Source organism: Dama dama, chromosome 30, assembly GCF_033118175.1.
Source record: "Dama dama isolate Ldn47 chromosome 30, ASM3311817v1, whole genome shotgun sequence".
Lineage (NCBI taxonomy): Eukaryota > Metazoa > Chordata > Mammalia > Artiodactyla > Cervidae > Dama > Dama dama.
In genome coordinates, this window is record NC_083710.1 from 51,605,758 (window position 1) to 51,631,219 (window position 25,462).

Sequence of the window (25,462 nt, forward strand, 5' to 3'; positions counted from 1 at the left end):
AGAACATTGTGTATCACATTATACAGACATTTTAACACTATTTTATCCATATATAGTGTGCTAGAAGGAGTATACCATAGTTAAACCTTGCGTGTTGTACTATGTATATGGAAGTATGTTACTCAGATTTTCTCATACAGAGAAATTCAGTCATGTATTTCAGGAAATGTTGTAACTAAGTGATTACTAAACATCAGCAGAACAGAGGGACATAATTTATGTACATAAAATAGTGTCAGTTGGCACTGAAAATTAGAATAAAATAGAGCCAAACATGAACACCAGACATTTTCATGTGACACATGATTCTACCAGTAACGTGACATTTGCCAGAGCTTTTTCATTTGTGAAATGAGAGTAACTGAAAAGAGAAGATAAACTCCGTTCACATGTGATCGAGTTGAGGTTTGGACACGATTGCACATAAGAGAAAGGAGGAAGAGATATAGAGTTAAGAGTTATTTCATTCAGCTTAATCTATGTAAATAAGTTTTCCCTAACAGGATGAGTACAGAAAAAGAGTGGGGTCACTGTCCCTAGAGATCATGCTGTGAAGGGCTCCTGAGAATTGAGCAACATGGTGGACCTGGCTGAGCCCCAGCAGGTGTCCTGGGTGAATGACCAGGGTGGGTAGGGACAATGCTTCTGCCTTTTTCATTTATCCTGACTTTCTCAGAGGAGTGTACATCAAGAGACATAGTGAAGGGAAAGGTGTGAAAATGGGTGATCAAACTATTAAAATAGAAAGTGAAAGTTGCTCAGTCATGTCCAACTCTATGTGACCTCATGGACTATATAGTCCATGGAATTCTCCAGGCCAGAATATTGGAGTGGGTAGCTGTTTCCTTCTCAAAGGGATCTTCCTAATCCAGGGATTGAACCCAGGTCTCTCACATTGCAGGCAGATTCTTTAACAGCTGAGCCACTAGGGAAGCCCAAGAATACTGGAGTGGGTAGCCTATCCCTTCTTCAGTGGATCTTCCTGACCCAGGAATCGAACCAGGGTCTACTGCATTGCAGGCAGATTCTTTACCAGCTGAGCTACTAGAAAAGCCCATTAAAATGGAGTGATCATGTAATTCTTGTTTCCAAGTTCTGAAAACAAGAAGGGACACTATCAGTAAATACTCAGCGACAATGGACTCAAGCCAGTCAGGACTGTTTCAGAAACCAGAATCTATGTTCACCCTAATTAAAATCCTGTGTAGCAAGAAGTCTTAACCAATCTTGACAGGAAGAAGAGCTTCAAAAATAAATATGATTGGCTGACAATTAATTCCACTCAACACTTTCATTTTAAAAATAGTGAAATAGTTTTCTATGGAAATTTATGGCTTCATATTAATTATCTAGCTAGCAATCAGCATATCTGAAAAAATAACTTGACATTCATTTTGTTAACTACATTTATTTCTTCCACATTCCCTAGAAGAAAGTATTTAGGAACTATCCAGGGATTTCTAAAAGAAAACCCCAAGTCGTAAGTTTTCTGGAACTTATTTGATTTTCTTCTCGGTTATCAGAATATTAATATTCAGTATAAACAATCCAAGTTGCTCAAATTCCTTCCATGATTTGAGTTATAAGCTGACAAGGATACATTTGGATTGGAATGAAGCTCTAGGTTTATAAGGCAGATTTCATAAGACATAAGCCTCCAAAAAATATTACCAAGCTTTACTTGCTCTAAAGTTGAGGGGTAAAACTGCAGGCCTGAAACTCGTGAGATTAGAATCCCCCAGTCACTGGTGTTCCTCACCATGAAGAAAAAAATGAGATTTCCTTTTCAAGGCCATGGAGAGTGGTTAGATCAGCTTCTATTTCTTGAGGTCATTTATTATGAGAATGAATATGAGGAAAAACGGGGAAATCCTCTTGAGCATGGGAAGTGGTGGTGGTAATGGTTTAGTTTCTCAGTTGTGTCCAACTCTTGCGACCCTGTAAACTGTATGTAGCCCACCACGTTCCTCTGTTCATGGAATTCTCTAGGCAAGGATACTGCAGTGGGTTGCCATTTCCTTCTCCAGGAAATCTTCCCGACCCAGAAATCAAACCTGGGTCTCCTGCATTGCAGGCAGATTCTTTGCCAACTGAGCTAGAAGGGAAGCTCAGGGATAGTGGGAGAAAGAAATAAGGCAAATGAAAAGGGAGAGCTCTAAGAAAAGGGAGTTTCTTGCTTAAAGCAGTTTTGTTTTGATTGGACTTGTAACCTGGGAGACACCGTGGTCTGGGAATATCAAAAGAAGATATTTCAAAGAGAAGATGTGAGTCCTTCTTTGTAGGTGAAAGTGATACTAACTGCCCCCTCCTCTGGGTTCACATGGTTTGAGTTGGTTTTCCATTTTCTATGGTTTGCAGCATCCACTCAAGTTCTTTTACCATGAGACGCAGGTAAAGACTTGAAAGCCTGGCTCCTTGGCTGCTAGATAATGTACAAAAGGGACATTTTGTTCTGTGTGCAGAGCTAATTGACCTACGCAGGGAGCAAAACTTCAGACTAAGCTTCATTACCATTGTGACCCACTCAAACAAGGGAACAAGGCCAGCTCTAAAACACCATGCTGATAGCTGAATAAACGTAATGTTTCTAGTAAAAGTCTTAATAATTATGAGATACTCCTGAAAAGCTTTTGATTTTTGTTTTCCTAAATGAAAATGATGGTGGTAAAGAAAGCAAATAAAACAAAATGTGAAAAAGTTTCCTCTTATTTCACACTCCATGAAAAATAACCGTATGTATATATATGTGTATATATATATATATATATATCCTTGACTTTTCTGGAAATATAAACTTATAATGAACAGATTTATAATTTTCTCCCAATACTGAACCATGCTTCTCCATAGTATACTTCTTTCTTTTTTTTTCTGTGTATTGTAATACTGAGATTATATTTTCATGTCAATACACAAATATCTGTGAAATCTTAATGCAAATTCTGAATGAATCTTATTTTATGTAATTGTTCCATTTTGATACAGATTTGACTTGTTTCCAAATTTTTGATAAAATGAGGAAACCTGTAATAATGTATATACATCTTATAAATATATCTTTTAATGTTTGTTTTATTAAGACAAATTCCTAGGATTGGAGAACTATGGGTGAGTACATTTTATGTTACAAAAATTAAAAAAAAATTTCTTTAATGTGTGTTTACTAACTTTCTCTCTGGGATTGTCTTTAGTTCAGCTTATTCTTGAATGATATTTCTGCAGTGGATAGAATTCAGATTAGTCCTTTGAAGGAAATACTCCACAGCCTTCTGAGTAAGGTTGTTGTTGTGAAATCAGTTCTCAGTGTAACTTGTTCTTTGAAGGTAATCTATCTATTTTCCTTGGCTGCTTTCAAGAATTCTTTGTCTGGTTTTGCACAGTTACAACTCAAATGTGTTCAAAGTGTGGATTTCTTTTTGTTTAACTTGATACTTCTATTAATATCTAATGTATTTCATCAGTTCTGGAAATTTCTTAGTCATTATCTCTTAAATATTACATTTACTTCAACTTCCTACTCTTGTGGAACTTTCTTACTATATCTTTTATATCTTTTTCTTCTGTATTTTCTAACTTTTTTGTTTCTTGGTGCACTGTTCTGGTAATTCCTTTTGATGAAACTTCCAGGCTAGCGAGTCTTTCTTTAGTTATGTCTCAGCTGCTGATAAACTCACGGTTTCTTATTAATTTGGTTGTAGTATAGAAAAATGGATTTGAGTACTTTCCTTAGTTCTCGAGATTCTCTTATTCTAGGTTTGTCTAGAAAGAGTCATCCTGTTATCTTTCCAACACTGTGAAAAGATTCTTTAAAATATTTCATCTCAGGTTTTTTTGATATGTATAGCCTGCTATCACTGGAAGCTTATACAGCACATATAGTCTTTAAAAAAATAAGGTTATATTTTCCACTTTTAATGTTTCCTTTGATTTTATTTTTTTCTTATTTGGTCTATGCTTTTTTTTTTTTCCTTTTTTGTTTTTGTCCACATTTTGGGTCACTTGGAAACTCTGTAGGCTGTAATGTAGTCTTAAATGTTACTTCTATAACACCAATTTACTTAAACCTAATTTCCTTGGTATATAAACCTTACAGGGCATCATTAATTCTCTAACATAAAAATGAAGAAATTAGCATAGCACAATTATTTTTCTTTACAAATTCCTAGTTCTCCATTTTTTCTTTTATTATTTTTAGCTCTCAAGGTTTGTAATACTTACATTCTATATTGTGATAGGTTATTGTGTCTCATTTGTATGACTTTGGTCTATATTTAAATGGAGTCAATATTAGATTTGAAAGGAGGCAGTTTTGTTCTCAGCTTTATCAAGGTATAATTGATAAATAAATTTGTAAGATATTTAAGATGTAAATTGCAACAATTTATATATAATATAACATATTAATTATATAATAATGTAATATAATATTATATATTATATATATGTATATATGTGTGTGTATATACATATATGTATAAGATTGGTTAAGAATCTGCCTGCAATGCAGGAGACCTGGGTTCGATCCCTGTGTCAAGAAGGTCCCCTGGAGGAGGGCCTGGCAACCCACTCCGGTATTCTTGCCTGGAGAATCACCATGGACAGAGGAGCTTGATGGGCTATAGTCCATTGATTCGCAGAGTCCACCATGACTGAGCGACTAACACACTTTGATACATTATTAAAGAATTTCCCCATCTAGTTAATTACTACATCCATCACCTCAAACATTTATATTTTTTTGCAAGAACAATTAGGTGCTACCTTCTTAGCAAATTTCAGTTACACAAATGTTATCAACTCTAGTCACCATGTTATACATTAGATCTTCAGATATTAACCCTCTTATAACTGAAAGATTGTATCCTTTTACAATCTCTTCCTATTTTCCTCATCCCTCAGCCTACTTTTCTACTTTCTGTTTCTAAGAGTTTGATCATTTTTTTTTTTTGGATTCCAGATATAAATGATAGCATGCAATACTAGTCTTTTCCTGTCTGGCTTATTTCACTTGGCCTGATGCCTTAAAGGTCCATTCATGTTATCACAAATAGTAAGATTTCCTTCTTTCTCATGGCTGAATTATATGTGTGTGTGTGTGTGTGTGTGTGTGTGTGTGTGTGTGCACGCGCACATGCATGTATTAGTTGCTCAGTCATGTCTGACTCTTTGCAACCCCATGATTGTAGCCCCCAGGGTCCTCTGTCCATGGAATTCTCCAGACAATATTACTGGAGTGGGTTGCCATTTCCTTTTCCAAGGTAGCTTCCCGACTCAGGGATTGAACCCAGCCCTCCCTATTTGTAGGCAGATTCTTTACTCTCTGAGCCACAGACTCAGACTTCATAAGAGAAGCCCCATATCTATCTATCTATAAACGCATTTATATACATGTGTGTATCTCTCTCTCTCTCTCTCTCTCTCACACACACACACACATACATCACATTTTATTTATCAATTCATCTGTTGATGGACATTTAGGTTATTTCCATATTTTGACTGTCATAAACAATGTTGCAGTGAACATGGGGCTGTAGGTATCTCTTTAATATCCTGTTTTCATTTCCATTGGTATACACCCATAAGTGGGCTTGCTGGATCATATATGGAAGCTGCATTTTTAGTTTTTGAGGAATACCTGCCTTATGTTTCCCACAATGGCTGCATCAACTTACTTTCCCACCAACAGTGCATGAGGGTACCCTATTCCCACATCCTCACCAACACTTGTTGCTCTTTTTTATTTGTTGAATATGGCCATTCTAACAGGTATGAGATGATATCTCATTGTGGTTTTGATTTGCATTCACCTGATGTTTGGTGATGCTGGGCACTCACAAGAGGCAGTTTTGTCAGCTGATACTGTGAACTCAGGGGAGCATGGTTTGAGGGAACTGGGAAACAGCTTCAGTTTGGGTTTGTTGTTTCAGAACAATTTTCTGGCTGAATCTACTCTATCTAGGGCCTCATCACTCACTCCTTCACTTCAGGAGCTCACACTTCAGGATGGGCAGCTCACAGAGGTAGGAGGTCACCAAGTTCCACTGTGAAGCCTTAGAGCTCATAGGTCGTTTCTGAGGTGATTTACTTCTGCTTAATTAATTCTGCCTGTGGGTTCTCTTCTCCCCTTTACCTCTCCTGACCTGAAAGCTCTTTTTCCAGTGTTAGAGTTAGTTGGGTGAGAGGATAGCGATAATAAATATGGATGTTGACATGGTATTTTATATGTATTTCTACATAGGTTTTATCTTTTCATGACTCCCACCATTTGACAGTGTACAATTTGACTCTTACTCTCTTCCTCCCCCACCCACAATCCCAATTCTTGTAGTTACATTAAAAAAAAAATGTTGATTAGCTGCTCTGGAGCTCTCTAATTTTCTTTTTAGAGAAATATATACTTTAACCAAGATTTGGAGGGCAATAAGTTAACTTTTGGCATTTTCTTTGGGTTTTGATAAAATTTCTCTGTATTTTTAGAGTTTTTTTTCTTTTTTTAAAGGAATTCATGGTTTTGATTTTCTGATGTTTTGGTAATTTTCATGGGAAAGAGCAGGGTAAATATCTGAATCCCTCTATCCATTATAAAATGGACACAAATCTGTTTCTGGAATCTTTATTCCTAAACATTTCTAGTCATCAGGGTCTGCACCACTACTACACTCTTTTAATTATTGAAATTTTGTGTTGTATTGATACCTTAGGGCAAGCCTACTCTCATTATTCTACTTTTTCAAAATAGCTTAGTTAGTTTCCAGCATTTATTTTCCAAAAGAATTTTACAATCAATGGACAATTCTGAAGCAGTTGTATGGGAATTTTGAATATGATTGCATTAAATTTTCAGACAAACATGGAGAGATTTGACATTAACTCAAATAGAAAATCTGATAGTCCAAATAAAATACAGTGTGTAAAATCTGCATGAGATAACATTTATTTGTAAATAACTAAAAAGAAAAATATGTTATTTTATGAGTCAGTGATAATGTTGGTCTTGTTCGCGAACATATTGCCAGAACCTAACACAATGCATCATGTGGACTAAGAACTCAACAATGTAGAATGAATCAATCATTGAATTTAATAAAAATGAATTCCTGTTTTTTTAGAAATAGCATTCTTGGTTTATAAAACTTAGGAAAGTAACTGCTAACACTGGTTTGTTTCACAAGCAAAAAAACTTTGATTTAACATGCAAAAATTGCTTTGAAACAAACAGTCCAAGAAATGAAGCCCACAAGCACATAATACCCCACCCTTTTGCTTTTTGTAAACATCTGGATCTTTTTTGTGGTGCTCTGCAGATTTTAAAGGGGCTTAATTTAATTGGCTCAAATGTTCTTGGTGGAAAGTGGGAGGAAGAGTAACTTATTTTATGAGTGAACAACAGTATTGTAAATAGCTCAGTTCCTTTACATTTCTGTTTAAAACAATACACATTTGTGTTCTTCTATTAGAGAACTGTGACTTTGTGTGGAGTTGATGGAACCATAGGTGCTGAGAGTCATATCTGGGAGTTTGTGAGCAGAGCTTTCAAAATCTGAGAACCTTAGCCTAAATTTTTAGGCACTTATCACAGCTGATGCATCCCACAATAGTTAATGGGTTTTAGTATTCATTTATTCTGGATTCCACTAGGACCTACTCTCTAGCTGTTTTCCAGCACAATGAGACAGTTTCCAAATGATGATGAGGGACATTTTCTTATGTTAAGGGCTAAAGATCTTGAACTATCACTAGAATCCAGTGTGTGCTTCTTATATATATATATATATCCTGAATGGAGTGGGAACAGAAAAGATGGACTTTCTTATGGTCCAAAAAGCTAGGAGCAGTCATATCCCACCACTTTTACATTGGGCAGTTAACATTGAGCTGTCTCAAAGTCAAGACATCCCCAAAACATATCAGTTCAGTTCAGTCACTCAGTTGTGTCCAACTCTTTGCAACCCCCTAAATCGCAGCACTCCAGGCCTCCCTGTCTATCGCCAGCTCCCGGAGTTTACCCAAACTCATGTCCATTGAGTCAGTGATGCTGTCTAACCATCTCATCCTCTGTCGTCCCCTTCTCCTCCTGCCCTCAATCTTTCCCAGCATCAGGGTCATTCCAAATGAGTCAGCTTTTCGCATCAGGGGGCCAAAGTATTGGAGTTTCAGCTTCAACATCAGTCCTTCCAATGAACACCCAGGACTGATCTCCTTTAGGATGGACTCAGTCTCAGTCAATTTTATCTGTTACCTTTCAACTTCGGAGTTTTGCCTCTATACTGCTAACCATATTACTAAGGATCCACCTGAGTGTGGCTATTCTGTGGGCCTTATAACCATTTGAGTTTGATGAACAGTCACCAACCCTGTATTATGCACACATGCACATTTCTCTTGGTTTAACTTTGCTATGTTTACCATCTCTTGATGAGTGTGGATTCATCTACCATCTGTAGGTGAATGTAGATCATCATTCATTTATGAGAAGAGGACCTTATGTAATGAAGAACTGGGAAACTGGCTGCCCCTCCTATCTGCTCTACTGCGTATTTCCCCTAAGAAGCAAAATCTTCCCCAGTAATGTTGATCTTTCACTCCAGAAAGAGAATCCATCAAAGGTGTGGTATCATGTTCCCATAAATATTTTCATCCTAACTCATGCAGTTCCCCAAAATTTAGAATGTATGTGCATTGATAACTTGATAAATAAGACAACATGATCAATATTTTTATTGACAATCTGCAGAAATACAAAAGAGGTTTGACCACTTATTCAATTAAAAATGAATCTATTTCAGGCCCTGGGCTACCTACTGGGAATAAAGAAATGAACAATATAAACATGTTTCCTAGATCTGAGAATTCCTGATCCCAGGATTTCTGACACCCAGGTTAGTGAGGTCTATAAAATCCAGGATCTTATAACTTTCTGTATAGGAAAAATCAACATTTTGTGAAGCCAACCAACCAACTACCCAACCATACAATGTGATTGAAAAGTGAAAGTGTTAGACACTCAATTGTGTCTGACTCTTTGTGACCCCATGGATTGTAACTTGCCAGGCTCCTCTGTCCATGAAATTTTCCAGGCAAGAATACTGGAGTGGATAGCCACAGAGATCAAAAGAGAGGAAATGATCTTTTCTCCATTACCCTTGTGTTTGAACTCTTCCCAAGTTTCATTACATGTAGATCCAGTAGTACTTTGTAGCATGTAGCTGCTTGAAACTATTTTAAATCTCCACTAGGTAAATGGGAACACAATGCATGAAAATCTACACTAGAGTGGGAGCACTTTATAGTTTTAAGATTCTGGTATTTTTTTCCTCCAAACTATCATGTAACCAGTTCTTAATAACTAGTACAGTAGATAAATATTATGAAGACCATGTTGAATTTAAGATGAATATTGTAATTTTACTAAGCATTCTTACTCCTAAATGACTTTATAGAAAATATAAATGACATAACAGAATTAAGCAGAAACTAAAACATAATGCTTGAGTAAGCTTCGGGAGTTGGTGATGGACAGGGAAGCCTGGCGTGCTGCAGTCCATGGGGTCGCAGAGAGTCAGACATGACTGAGCGACTGAACTGAACTGAAAACATAATGCTATAATCATTTTTAGAAATATAAATGTTTTGACTGTGGCATCTTCAGCAAGAATTTGAACGTCATCATGGATTATGTATGTACTTTTCTCTCACTACACTTGATCCCTTGATATCCTCATCCTATTAAAGTTTCAATTACCACCTTACAGAGAAGATACTCAGGACTAGAATGAATATCCCTAAGTTCTCCATAACCAGAGTCTTTCTGGTTTCACGCTTCTTGTAACGGTGTTATTTGATTCTTTGCTACCAAAGCTATGTTGTTAACAGAGATATAGTTATATTTTTTCAAAACATTCCTTGCAGATGAATCTCTAAATCACCATTAATTTCTTATCTCTTCTCCATGAAGTATTGTATGTAGTCGTGGTCTACATTGTAATTATTCCTAATGGGTAATTACTTTTTTGTACTATATTCAACAGTGATAGTGATAATCAGTTATTCATTCAACAAACAATTACAGAACACATTTCATTTATCAGGCTAATTTGAGACCTAGAGATAAAAGGTAATGAAATGCAGCCTATACCCTGAGAATTTGCCTGTCTATTGGAAATGCTCTGATATATAAACAGGTGAAGTCCAATAGAATAGGAATAAAGGTAGAAACAGTGTACTCTATAGATATAGGCAGACACTCATTTTGTCAGGCAGTGTTAGGGAAGGAAAACTAAGCTTTGGTATGGTTATTAAACGATGAAAAGATGTCCAGGCTTAGAAAGAGAGAAAGGGAACATTTGAGGCAGACCAAATAGCATGTGCAGTGGCCTTGGAAGGACAATCTCCTACTGTGGCCATTCACCAAAATGGTGATGCATTGAATGGGGCTAGAACTTGAGTATGTGGACCAGCTATTGGGAAGTTGTATTGCAGTCACATTTAAAGTGTTTTTGCCTGCCATACTCAAGAGTTTGTGTTTTGTTTTCTAGGCACATGTAAATATCTGGACTTTTAAGCAGGTGAATGATGGGAATGGATTTTTTATTTAAAAGGAAGATACCTTTGTGTTGTGTAGAGGATGGTTTTGAGGAGGAGACTGCAATAAAATCAGAAAGAAAACCAATGCAATAATCCAGGTGAGAACGGATAGAGATCTGAAGCAAGGAAAAGCAGTATCTTGGGGAACAAAGGAGGGAAAATCTTCAGAGAAGTTTCTGAGCAAAGATTGACAGGACTTGTTAATGATTTGGATAGATATCTTTGGAATTTTTGGCTTGGGAGACTGAGTGGATAATGAAAGACAGTAACATAAGTAGGTTAGCAGAGAGAGAGATGAATTTTATCTTAGATATATGCCCATTTACCAGGATTGTGGAACGTCTATGTGGATGTGTCCATTCAGCAATGAGAAATATGAGTTTGTACTGGGCAGAAAGATGAAGGATGCAGTTTTACAAGATCACTAGCAATTGATCACACTAAAAGCTGGGAGGCGGCGGCGGCAGGGGGCGGGGGCCTTCAGTTATCTTATATAAACTGTGGGGAAAAAAAAGCTATCTTGTTCATTTTTTGTATTACTCCAAATTGAACTGTGGTCCCGGGTAGCTCAGCTGGTAAAGAATCTGCCTGCAATGCAGGAGACCCCAGTTCGATTCCTGAGTTTGGAAGATCCTCTGGAGAAGGGATAGGCTACCCACTCATTTAAAAAGACCCTGATGCTGGGAAAGATTAAGGGCAGGAGGAGAAGGGGATGACAGAAGATGAGATGGTTGGATGGCATCACCGACTCAATGGACATGGGGTTGGGTAGGCTCAGGCAGTTGTTGATGGACAGGGAGGTCTGGTGTGCTGCGATTCATGGGGTCACAGAGTTGGACACGACTGAGCAACTGAACTGAACTGAACTGAACCCACTCCAGTATTCTGGGGTTTCCTTAGTGGCTCAGACAGTAAAGAATTCACCTGCAATGAGGGAGACCTGGGTTTGATCCCTGGGTTGGAAAGATCCCCTGGAGGAGGACATGGCAATCCACTCCAGTATTCTTGCCTAGAGAATCTCCATGGACAGAGGAGTCTGGCGGGCTACTGTCCATGGGGTCACAGAGTTAAACACGACTGAGCGAATAGGCAGTCTCTTACAGAGTGGTTGAATAGTAATGGTTGACATTGTCTGTACTCCCTCATATTTTTCTCTTTTTAACCTTATAAAGTCATATGCTCAGATGCTTCAGTCATGTCTGACTCTTTACGACTCCGTGGACTATAGCCTACGAGGCTCTGTTGTCCATGGGATTCTTCAGGCAAGAATACTGGAGTGGGTTGCCAACCCAGGGACTGAATCCACTTCTCTTATGTCTCCTACGTTGGCAGGTGGGTTCTTTACCACTAGTGCCACCTGGGAAGCCCATAAAGCCATATATGATAACTCATTTTCAATTGGTATATTCATTTTGATTCTCTGATCTAAGATTTTACATTTCTAGTCAAAACAACTCCCTGCTTAAGTTTTCCCCTCCTGATTTTCATCTATAGCCAAGGCTAACAATAGTTAAGAATCCCAGTGGTTATAAAATCAACTGCCCAAAATTCTAGCCTTCTCATTCTAAAGTGGAAACTATCAAGGGAAAGAGGGTAGCCCATAAAAATTTATAGTTTATTCTGATAATAAAATATAGTTTCATAGTTAGAAAATAACTCTTAGATATTGCCAATTTCTTTGGTGAAAAGGAACAAATAAAAATATAGTCCAACCAAATGAGATTTAGGCTGATTTATCAGAATAACAGAGAATCTAATCTTTTAAAAAATGTGTTCAATTTTTAGTTTTTCCTCTCTGGTAGAAGGGAATCTAGTCAATTTTCATGGACCTTAGACAGAATCAAAGATCAGTATGTTGAAGTTAATCAGTAACTCGAAATGCCTTTTTTCATGTGTTTGGAAGAAAGAAAAGAAGACAGATTGCTGTAGAAGTATAAGATGTTATTTCTGCAAAAATACTTGTATCTCTACCAATTTTAAATGTCAGTTTTCTTCTCCTTAAGTTTATTTTACCTGTCTACTTGGATGAAATTCATAACTATCCATGTCTGAGAAATATTATCTTTTTCTTATACATTTTGCTATAGAGCATTTTGGGCACTGTATGTTGAAAAATTTGAAACTATGTTATATAGTAGAAACAATTCAAGACTTAACTTGAAAAAGAGTCACAAATTGGACTGGAATGAAAATAATATATTTTGGAAAAGCAAACCAGTGAAAGCTGGACATGTCATATTCTAAAATAGTAGGTTACATTTCTTTAATCTTTGAAATAGTATTTAGTTATCATTTTCCCTCAAAGTATTATCTACAGATAAGATTTTAAAATGAGATGAGATTTTGGAGGTCATCTAGACCAATTGTACCACTTCAAGGATAAGGAAATATTAAACTTAGAAATGCTAAGTCCCCTTTCCAAGGTCATGCAGAAATTAGTAGCCGAGCATAAGTGAGAATTTAACTTGAATGATTCTAGGATATATGTCTCTTTTTACTTCTAGTTTGCTGTCTATAGTGTCTGAATTTAAAACTAGGGTATATATTTGAGTCTAATTTGACTCAAATGGAAACAATGAAACAGAGTATTTGAAATCAAAACTGTTCCCCCAAATCTGATACTTGATAACTAACACAAAATTTATTTGTGTCTTCATTTTTCCTGTACCCTTTAGTTTGTTTTTCAATGTAAATGGTATATTTTTTGTTTTATCCATTTTCATTGTCTTCTTTAAATAGACTAAGCAGAAAAATGAAGAAAACAACACCAGTATTCCACACTTAGTGAATAATTTGAATACCATTTAAATCTCCATTATCAAATATTAAGAATCCTCAGTACATATAGCATTTAAAGTTAAATATATTGAATCCTTATGATCTGAACTTTATATGCTAAAACACACAATAATGCATAACATCTTAAAAAAACAAACAAGGAAACAAATAAGCTTCTTTAGAGTGGCTAGCTGGGAGGGCAGTATGTATTAAACAAAAAGAAATTTGCCATATTCCTAGCTTCCTGAATTCTTGGATCTCATCATCAAAGGTACATTATCCTGTGTGAAACTATAGAGGGGAATAGCCTTTAGTAACAAAGGCTTTGAACCAAGGTAAAAATACAGAATAAGTTATATGTTCCTAAGCAGTCTGAAGAATACATTCTTGAAGAATGAAATCTTAGCCAAAAAAATGGCCTCTGAGTCTGGACTCATTATTCATGGTTTTGAATATTCAGGGTTCACAGGTCCAACCTGTGCTTGGCAATGATTCTCTGTTTTCCTGAGCCCCATAATGTGCACATCTGCTTGTAAAATTAAGGAAGTGCTGGAGAAGGTGATGCATGGTAACAACATTTTTAATTCCTTGTCAGACTTGAAAGGGTGAGAATTTGGAAGAGGCAAGAGCCTATGATGAGAGTCTTCATTAAAAAAAAAATTGTTCATTCCTACTAACTCTTGAAAAGTCATCTAGAATAATAACTTCTTTCATATTCTACACTGAAACATAACTAGTACTTGGCAATTTTTTCATAGGTCCTTGAGAGCAGCCTAGAAGTCACTAATAACCAGTGGCTGAACCTGAAGAGGCTCAGGGAATCAGTTTGGAAGGCTGAAAACCACAGCTCACCCCAATTCAGTTCCATTTCTTTTTAAAATTAAAGTATAGTTGATTTACAATGTTGTGTTAGTTTTGGGTGTACAGCATAGCAATTTAGTTTTGTTGTTCAGTCGCTCAGTTGTGTCTGACTCTTTGCGACCCCATGAACTGCAGCACGCCAGGCTTCCCTGTCCTTCACTGTCTCCTGGAGTTTGCTCAGACTCATGTCCATTGAGTCGGGGATGCTATCTATCTAACCATCTCATCCTCTGTTGCCCCCTTCTCCTTTTGCCAATCTTCCCCAGCATCAGGGTCTTTTCCAGTGAGTTGGGTCTTTGAATCAGGTGGCTAAATTATTGGAGCTTCAGCTTCAGCATCAGTCCTTTAGATGAATATTCATTCAGGGCTGATTTCCTTTAGAAGTGACTGGTTTGATCTTGCTGTTCAAGGAATTCTCAAGAGTCTTCTCCAACACCACATGAAAACATCAGTTCTTCAGTGCTTCTTTATGGTCCAACTCTTGCATCTGTACATGAGTACTAGAAAAGCCATAGCTTTGACTATATGGACCTTTGTTGGCCAAAGTGATGCTTCTGCTTTTTAATATGTTGTCTAGGTTTGTCATAGCTTTTCTTCCAAGGAGCAAGCGTATTTTCATTTCATGGCTGCAGTCACTGTCTGCAGTGATTTTGGAGCCCAGGAAAATAAAATCTGCCACTGTTTCTACTTTTTCACCATCTATTTGCCATGAAGTGATGGGACCAGATGCCATGATCTTAGTTTTTTGAATGTTGAGTTTTAAGCCAGCTTTTTCACTGTCCTCTTTCACTCTCATCAAGAGGCTCTTTAGTTCCTCTTTGCTTTCTGCCATAAGGGTGGTATCATCTGCATAATTGAATTTGCTGATATTTATCCCAGCAACCTTGATTCCAGTTTGTGAGTCATCCAGCCAGCATTTCACATGGTGTACTCTGCATAGAAGTTAAATAAGCAGGGTGACAATATACAGCCTTGTTTTACTCCTTTCCCAATCTTAGATCAGTCTGTTGTTTCATGTTTGGTTCTGTTTTCTCTTGTCCTGCATACAGGTTTCTTAGGAGACCATTCAGGTGATATTTATAGTCTAATAGAGTTTTTTATATATATATATATATATACACACACATGTATATATATATATACACACACACAGTTTTTCAGATTCTTTTCTCTTATAGGTTATTACAAAATATTGAGTGTATTTTCCAATACTACTAAAAATAGGACCTTATTGTTCATCTATTTAATATATATTAGTGTATATGTATTAACCCCAAATTCTTAATTTATTCCCTCTGTCCCTTCCCCCTTTGGTAACAATAAATTTGCTATCTATGTCTGTCGGTTTATTTCTGTATTGTAAATAAGTTCATTTGTATCTTTTTTTTTTTTAAGATCCCACTTATAAGTTATATTGTATTTGTCTTTCTCTGTCTGACTCACTTCAATTAGTATGATAATCTCTTGGTCCATCCAAATGGCATTATTTCATTCTATTTTTTTTGCTGAGTGGTATTCAACTGTATACTTATACCACATCTTCTTTATCCATTCATCTGCTGGTATACATTTAGGTTGCTTCCATGTCTTGGCTATTGTGAATAGTGCTGCAGTGGACATTTGGGTGCATGTATTCTTTCAAATTGTTGTTTTCTCTGGATATGTGCCCTGGAGTGGGGTTGCAGCGTTGTATGGGAACTCTATTTTTATTTCTTATACAGACTCTCTTTTAGTCCTCTCTTCCCAGTGTTCCACATGTTGTGTTTCCAACTAATCCCACCTTTTCACCTTCTGAAAGATACATCTCCATGGTCCTTCAAAGCAAAAAGGAAAGATAGCTAGAGCAGGTAGAATGTTAGTTTTGTCACTCGCTCACTGTGGGAAGACAGGTAGATGAGTACCTTACTTAATTTTCCTGAGTCACAATTTTCCCATCTTTAGTGTAATCTGATAGCATCTGTCTTTTAGGTTTCTGTTGTGAGGATTAAATGTGGCAGAAAAAGTACTCAGAACATAAAAAGCATAATTATATAAGCTCCACCCCCTTAACTATGTGGCAGAACCCTAGTCAAGGGTTAGGATTCTTTGCTTCCACTTCAGACATCTTCAATTCTAAGATATTTATCTTAGCTCCCTAACCGAATGGACAGCAGCTGGTTTTGGATGGAATTGAACGATGGGTAAGACAGATTTTCTCCCCTTTATACCCGAGATGAGTTCTGCTCAGAGGAACCACACTCCTATTGACCTAACCTCAAGGACATTACATGTTTTCATGCTTATCAGACCTTTATTCATCGCCTCCAAAGCAAGTCTCTCTGAACCTGATGGTTTTTCCCTCTTACTCTTGCCTCTCCTGTTGGCTTCTACCACAAATATTTCCAGTATGCTTACAAACTTTCATTCTCTTTTAAGTAACTCTCTCTTTTAAGTAACTTTGCTTTGATTGAACTTTGTCTCTGCCAAAAAGATACCAGTTCTTTTTTTGCCATGCTAAATCCAAGATGCAGTTATCAAACCTCATCTTAGTTGAATTCTCACTAGCTCCACTGCTACCACCCTTGTCCAAAACACCATTATTTTTTTGCCCAAAACGATACATAGGTCTAGAAGCCAAGTATCTCTGCTTCTGCCTTTACCTCCCTATCATGCATTCTCAACACTGCATCCAGAGTGATCCTTATAAATGAAAGTCAGATCAGATCACGCTGTTACTACTTCAGGGTAAGGACCAAGCCACTTTATCTGCGAATCTCTGGTGTTAATCATTGGAATTTAGCAAATACTCAAAAAACATTTTGCCAAGCCTCAAAAGCTAAGAGAAGAAAGAGGAGGAAGAAATAATTGAATCACTTGCCACATCCTCTCTTAACCTCTTCAATATCTGTAACAATGCCTTATTTTGCTCTCAACTTCGCATCATTTTGTTTGCTAAACAAAACCATCATTAACAGAGGTGGGGCAAACTTATAAACTGAGACCCAGAGAGGTTAAGGGATGTGCCTAAGGTAATAAGGACAGTGGCATTGGGAGCTTGGCCTTGAACTCAACCTTGTTCCCCTAAAAAGCATACTTTTCCTATTATGCCAAGTTTTACATAAAGTTTTGTGGGGTCCCCAGGCTTGTCTATCCCAAGGTGTGATTCTACAATATGTATCATCTTTGGAAATATCTCCTGTAAAGATCAAAATTCAAAATTATGGAAACCATAAGGTGGATATGGGCCCTTGACAGCCAGCTTGAACCCTCCTAACAAAAAGCCTCTTTTCTGTATCCCATCTTGAGAGTGCACATCATTCAATACAGAGCCTCAGAAACAGAGAGTACTATTATATGCTTGCAAATAATCTCAACCAAGCTTTAAAATCTGTGGATAAAAATGGTTTATTGCATAGGAAACCTGATTTGGCTATTGTCTATATACTCATTATTACTTTACGTTGGTATACTCTGGAGAAAAATTGGCAGAAAGCATTTAACTTATTAAATATTCCAAAGAAATTTAATTTTTTGGTCTGAATTGATAATAGAAAGTATTGATGCTAAAATTTTAGAAGCCGTGTTCGAGATGAATTCATAGTGTGACAAGATCTGGGACTAACATAAACTAAAGTGCTTTACCTTGTAAGTAATCATCTTCCTTCAGACCAACGCTATCACTGGAAGAGGTTGTGGGGCAGAGTGGAAGAGAGGAGGGAGGCAGGGTTGATTTCATCATGGGCTTTGTAGAGAACGGCTTATTAAGCAACAAAACTACAGTGACAGCAGCAACAATAAAACTTTACCTTTCCAAAGTGTGCAGAAGATTAAGATGACATGGAAATACATTTCTGAACAGCTTTGGAGTGGGTAGCCTTTCTCTTCTCCAGGGCATCTTCCCAACCCAGGGATTGAACCCAGGTCTCCCACATTACAGGTGGATTCTTTACCAGCTGAGCCACCAGGGAAGCCCAAGAATGCTGGAGTGGGTAGTCTATCCCTTCTCCAGGGGATCTTCCCAACCCAGGAATCGAACCGGGGTCTCCTGCATTGCAGGCGGATTCTTTACCAACTGAGCTATCAGGGAAACCCTCTGAACAGGTTTACTCTTTCCAAATTGATAAGTGTGGTCAAAAAGATTTTCATGATTCTTTACAAGGGCGCTCTTTAAGGATCCTAGTTGGCAGTTTCAGTTTCTGCCACATAAAATTGACCTTTGTAGTTTATTTCCTCATGTAAGTTTGTCCCACGGCCTGAACTAAATTGTAATAAGGAACTCTTGTTCTTGGTATGTCTTCACACTCATTCACACTCTCATATCTCTACATAATTCTGTGGCTCTAAAAGATGCTCAGTAAAACCTTTTGAGAAATCTACTTTCCAGTCCAAGAGTATCCTATCCAGATTTGAGGGCTTTTAACCTTGAGAGTCCCTTGGACTACAAGGAGATCCAACCCGTCCATCCTAAAGGAGATCAGTCCTGGGTGTGCATTGGAAGGACTGATGCTGAAGCTGAAACTCCAATACTTTGGCCACCTCATGCGAAGAGCTGACTCATTGGAAAAGACCCTGATGCTGGGAGGGATTGGGGGCAGGAGGAGAAGGGGATGACAGACGATGAGATGGCTGGATGGCACCACCGACTCGATGGACATGAGTCTGAGTAAACTCTGGGAGTTGGTGATGGACAGGGAGGCCTGGTGTGCTGCGATTCATGGGGTTGCAAAGAGTTGGACATGACTGAGCGACTGAACTGAACTGAACTGAACCTGTGAGAGTTGAATCCACACAAACAAAAGTATTTTTATACAGTGTCTCAAAAACTTTTAAAAGTGATAGGCCTCCACCATCTGACGTCAGGATCTTTATTTATGGCACTCCAGGTAGGTTGACAATTGCAATAGAATCACATTTTCTCTTTCCAGAGGCGGATCTAAAGGACAGAGTACACAGTCTCACCAAGGTCACTGTCAGAGACAAGAGGGTCTCTCTGCTTAAAGTTAGAGAGCTTGGATTCCCTGGTTCTTAACGGGACCACTGTGAACCTGGCTTAAAGACAAAGGATCACTCACTAAACAAACAAACAAATCACTTGCTCACACTTGGGCATTCACATGAATACATGAATAGAGACAGCTGTCACTGGGACAAGACTTTTTTTGTACAAGATTCTGCAACCTGTTAAAGGCTCCTTTGGTTCATTCTGATGCAAGGTCTGGCAACCTTGACATGCTCCACTCACTAACATCATAAGAAGCATTCCTACAGGGGGCAACAGGTCCCATAGGGCCTATTTCACTTGTCCACAGCTGGAAGAAAGTCTGAGCATCTGGGGGAGAATGTTATGTAAGCAACGGAAGAAAGCATCATTGTCAGGAGTTCTTCTGGAAACACACTTTGTCCATGCAGATTCGACATGTATAATAATTAAGTGTAATGCCTTTATTTCTAACTGTACACTATAGTTAGAAAAAGCATGATCATAGTCAATTAAAAGTGACTTGAAAAAATATACTGAGATCCTTCAGTGGGCTACATTAGCTCTGTGAAGACAGAGAATAAAACAATTAAAATTTTAGAATTGGAAAGTTCTGAGTTCCTATCTGAACTAAGCAAATTATAAAAGCTGTGTGAATCTAAGCAAGTGGATTTATTTTTCCTGAACTTTATTTGCATCATCTGTAAAGCATGTATAAGAAGAATTACCTCATTAAAATGAGATTTTGTTGGCAAATCACATAAAACACTGCATGTCACTCTGTAAATGTCCAATAACTAATACTATTCAATTCTTAATGTATGAGTCTACATTTAAAGCTGTCCAGATTTCAAAAGCTAACGGAATTATGCCAGAAATAAGAAAGGTTACTGGAGGAAAGGGGAAGTCATTATGCAAAAAAGGAAAAGTCATTAATTTATTTGGCTATACATACATTTTAAAACCATTCAGTAGGTTTACTTACTTAAGCTTTGTAGGTTTTGTCACTCTTATTTGGAATTTTGAAAAATGCATCAAAGATATCTTCCTAAAATTTCTTTTCACAGCTCAAAACCATTATATATATATATATATATATATAAAATGCAAATATGTGTATGGACATATATATATATCACACATATATATATACATTTGGATTTTGTACATATATATTAATATACACACATGTCTCTCTTGGATTTTAGCTGAAATATTTTTCTTTTTTATTTAGAATTTATGAAAATGTTTACATTTTTGGCATGCATGGTTGGAGACCAAGGTAGTTCTTAAGTCTTCTCTTGAATATTATAGAGTATGTGCGTATGTATTTAAATATATATACATACATCTTAAAAATCTTCAAATGTCACATAATACAGTTAAGATGCAAGAAACCAAAACTGATTAAATGAGCATTTCTTCCCTGACTTTTAAAGAGATAGTTACTGGGGTGTTTACCACCAAACTCATGAAGGCAGATACATCTCAGCTTTGAGGACCATACAGGCTATTTTAACCCTGTTGATTAAAACAAAAATCAGACTTTCATTCCTCGTGTTTTGGTACTTGGTATAAATCACCAAGGCACCACATTCATCTTACAGAGCACATGCAGCTATTTGCAGTAGGTGCTGGTAAGGAAAAGCAGAATATTGTGTATATTAAATAACAACATAAAGAGTTTATCTCAGTTATTCTGCACAAGTATTTATATAGAAACTGCCTTTCCCTATGTTCACTTAAAAAGTTTAGCAGTTTAAAAAAAAAAGTTTAGCAGTTATAATTTAGATTCATGACTTGAAATGATGTAATATTTCATGGCTGCAATTACAAAAGACAGAGGAGAGATAAAGAGGAAAATAGTTAGAAACCGTCTTTGACTACTCTGCTTCTCTGCTGACTCAGATGCTTAAGAATCTTCCTGCAAGGCAGAAGACCTGGGTTCAATCCCTGGGTTGGGGCAATCCCCTGGAGAGGGAATGGCGACCCACTCCAGTATTCTTGCTTGGATAATTCCACGGACAGAGGAGCCTGGTGGGCTATAGTCCATGGGGCTACACAGATTTGTACATGACTGAACAACTAACACTTGACCAAAGTACATACATCTGTTATAATTGATCTTGCTCCCTCTTTATAGGTGTTTGTGAAGTAGTACAGATGAGATAAGATCTTGGTCTATTAACAACAACTATTTCTATTTGCTTTTTATAATTAAAAAAGTCATCCTTTTATGGGAAGTATTTCTCTCCTTTGGAGTAGGAAAGGCACATCCATGAAAGCAGAGACAAAAAAACCAGACAGATTTATCTGCATCCCTTTACATATTGTTATTTTGGCATTTTATTATAAACACAAATTTCTTAATAGCATGTATGTAATAGAGGGTCAACAGCAAGATTCAGATATACACATTGACTCTGATTCTCAGTTACTGAATCTCTAAAGTAGAATATTAAAACTCTTCTGCATGCTTTTCAGAATATTTGAGAATTCAGATAGACAACTTAGAATCGCATGTTGGCATGACTGAATCAGTTTTCCCTCAAATAAAAAATTGTTAATGACTGTGCTATTTATAGAAAATACTTATCCATTGAACAGTCACATTTCATAGAATGTACCTTTAGTCTTGTAAGATAGGCATTGACTTTGAAATGAGCTTACACGTTCTTGTATTTTCTTTGAGATACATGTATATATATGAGGTGTAGAGCTTCCCTAGTAGCTCAGACGGTAAAGAATCTGCCTGCAATGCAGGAGACCCAGGTTTGATTCCTGGGTTGGAATGATCCCTGGAGAAGAGAATGGCAACCCACTCCAGTATTCTTGCCTGGGAAATTCCATGGGCAGAGAATCCAAGGGCCTAGAGTCCATGGGGTCACAAAGGGTCAGACACAAATGAGTCACTAAGCAAATATGAGGTGTAATAGTTTCTTTATGACTTTTTAAATAAACTTGCAATAAACTGTGTCTAACAGGTGCCAGTCCTAAGGCAGGATGCTGATGATTCAGAGGGAAGCAGGTGTGGCCTTACTCTCAAGAAGCTCACAGGCTAAAGAGGAGATGAACATACAGAGACATACTTGTGTTACAGTGAGGTGAGGCCATCTGGACCACGTGGACACAGAACTTCTAGGCACATAAAGATGGAGGTTCCTGATGCTGCTGAGGTGAGTGGCAGTGATGAAGCATTCTCTAAGGAGGTGTCTTTTGGCCTGGGTTTTGAAATAGAGCTAAGGGTTCTGCAGGTGGAATAAAATCTGGGATGATAAGGGCATCCTTATCAATGGGCACATGCAATGCCAAAGAGGCCTGAAACTGGTGTGCCTTGTGATCTGTCTCATTGATTTTAATTTATATATGTTAAGAGTTGGAAAAACTGAAGTGCTTTCACTAATAAGATACCTGAAACATCTACAGGATGTTTACCAAGTGAATCATTATCGCGGTTCCTGTTGTGGTTGAATTTTTTGTTTTTAACCTCAAAACCCTAGAGTGAAAAGTGTCACTTATATTCCCACGGGTCAACTCTTCAGTGATTGTTAACTTTTATCTTTCACCTGGACTCTTGCCTGAAGCTTCCACTCCAGTCTTTGACCCATACAACATGTTACTACCAGGGGTAATGTTTGGCTTGGAGCTTTCATTTCTGAAAGACAGGTGATCCTACATTGCCTTAAAACATCAAGGACTCCCCATCACCTACATGATTAAGTCTTAACCTGTGGAAGACAATGCTCTTCCCAAACTGACCCCAAGAATTCTTCCCAACTTTTCTCCAAACTCATTTCTTTTTATTCCCAATCCCTAAACTTAGACTGTCATGAATGACTCATTGGTCTCCCATATCCCACTCCTTTGTCTAATTTATGGCTTTGTGCATGAAACAACTTTGCATGTTGAGATAAAAGTAACTTGCTACGTTGTTGGAGCCCTGAGTGGAAAGGGAGCAGGAGAAGAATACGGGGCTGTTGAGATAATAGATGTGGACTAGATGATTTGCAAATGCAAGAAGTTTTGGTTCTTTTCTTCATTTACTACATGCATACTCAGTCATGTCTGCCTCTTTATGACCTGATGGACTGTAGCCTGCCAGGCTCCTCTGTCCATGGGATTTCCCAGTCAAGAAAGCTGAAATGGGTTGCCATTTCCTACTCCAGGGGATCTTCCCCACCCAGGGTTCAAATCTGAGTCTTTTGTATCTCCTGCAGCAGGTAGACTCTTTACCAATGGCACCACCTGGGAAGCCCATTCTTCATTTACAGTACTTCTCAAACATTTTGTCTGTTCCAAAGTATCCCAAAGAAGTGAGAAGAATATTCTGTCTCCCACCATAGGCTTTGGGTGGAGAGGCATCACAAGTGAAAAATTTATTTGAAGTCTCCTTTCATATTTTTGCTATTGTGTATTCCACTTGTTTCAATACTAAAGGCATATGTTACATTCCTTGCCATCAAGTAAAATTGAGTTCCCAAGATGTTTTCCTGAGGTGTTCAATTGCCCTGGCACACTGTCAGAACTCCTGAGGAATGTGTATTTCAGACTCAGAAACACAACCTGGGGATGGGGAACCAATGGTAGGACTAAAAAAGGTGGTGCTCGCAACAAACTTGTGGTTAGATGTTTTAAACTGAGAGAAAAGGAGTGCATTAGTGTCACTGAAATTTGGTCACTCTGATGGTGGCTCAGAAGATGGACTGAAGGCATGGGGATGTTAGAGGAAGGATGGATTGATAGTTATAGGTACCAACTGGATGGCAATACAAATGACTGAAGAAAGTTCTCAGCTCTCGGTTTTGGTATTTGAATAGATAGTTTAATTATTTATCACAATAAATACAAAAATAGAAGATTTTCAACTTTGCACATGAAAGGTGAGATGATTTTGGAATGTACATTTGGTAGAATAACCAATATCAGATTTGGAGATCAGGAGATAAGTTGCTCATTTACATCTATCTCTCTAATCAATCATTCATTTACCTGTGTATCTAATCAATCACTCATCTATCTGTGTATCCACCTACATATCTGTGTCCTCAGTAGCTACAGTTGTGCCTGACTCTTTGCGACCCCATGGATCATAGCCCGCAATGTTCCTCTGTCCATGGAATTCTCCCCGCAAGAATACTGGAGTGAGTTGTCATGCCCTCCTCCAGGGGATCTTCCCGACCCAGGGATCATACCCAGGTCTCCTGCATTGCAGGCTGATTCTTTACCATCCAAGCTATCAAGGAAACCCATCTACCTACCAACCTGCCCTTTAGCTATTATTTACCTATTTACAGTTGGGAATTGTCTTTAAGTGGAAATCAAAGCCATGAGAATTGATGAAATTGCCCAAGAAATTAATATAGGGTCAGAAGGATAAAGTGTTTCACAGAAGGAAAAAAAAAAAAAGAGGGCCCTAAAGAAAATAGAGCTAATAAGGGAGAAGAAAGAAAGGTCTATGATGGAATGATAACACTGTAAACACATTTAGAGACCTTTTAACATAAAGTTCTATTTTATAAATTAAGAAGTCAAGGTTTACAAATAATGAAGGATTACCCTAAGAACATTTTTATTTTCAATTCCTGGTTGCATGTTCTTACCATATTTTAACTGATCTCGATTTATCAATAAAATTTATAGTGTTTCATGAGTTTCCCATCCACCATGGCAAATGGCTAAGTGTTTCTCAAAGAGCAGTTACTCAATACAGTTTTTTAAAATGAATTAATTAATTAAAAAAATAGCTTGTGGGAATAAGAGTAAATAATAACTTTATTTGGGGCAGCTCACATCAAATTGTAAGCCTAGTAGTGGAATATATAAAAAAAAAAATCACAGCCATGTATCTTAAAGTAGCAGTGGAAAATAACCACCTAAGACCCATTGCAAAGGGAATTTTCATAACTTTTCCCCAGACACTTCTCTGCAGAAGGGTTATTTTTGGCCCTTGTTCAGCTCCCCTGAGAACTTCTTTCTTTGCTTTCAGAGTTCTCTTTCTCAAATCCTCTTCCACGTCAGTGCCCTAATCCTCCTGCTTCGACACCACACCCAGCCCTGCTTTCCCCAAGAGCCCACACTTCTACATGAACCCGAAACCCCAGTCACAGATGGCAGAGGAAAGAGTCAGCGAGCAATCTCGGGTGGCTTCTGTTATACGTGGCTGCATCCTGCTTGAAGTGGATGACGACTGTGTACTTTCCTAGGTGGGTCACTTGGTACCAGGGTTTGGTCCCATTCCGGTTGGGAGTTCCAGGATGGAATAGAAATAGCATGTTCCTA

General features: G+C 37.7%; 1 protein-coding gene and 1 long non-coding RNA gene across 3 annotated transcripts in view; one reads left to right on the plus strand and one right to left on the minus strand.

Annotated features, from left to right (window-relative positions):
- Positions 1-25,462, minus strand: part of KLF12 (KLF transcription factor 12) — a 657,687-nt gene that overhangs the window by 618,705 nt on the left and 13,520 nt on the right. The window lies entirely within an intron of this gene.
- LOC133049283 (uncharacterized) overlaps positions 25,237-25,462 on the plus strand; it is a 248,542-nt gene continuing 248,316 nt past the window's right edge. For both annotated transcript variants that reach the window (XR_009691281.1, XR_009691280.1), the window contains exon 1: positions 25,237-25,386. This is a non-coding gene — a long non-coding RNA (uncharacterized LOC133049283). The remainder of the gene's footprint in view (positions 25,387-25,462) is intronic.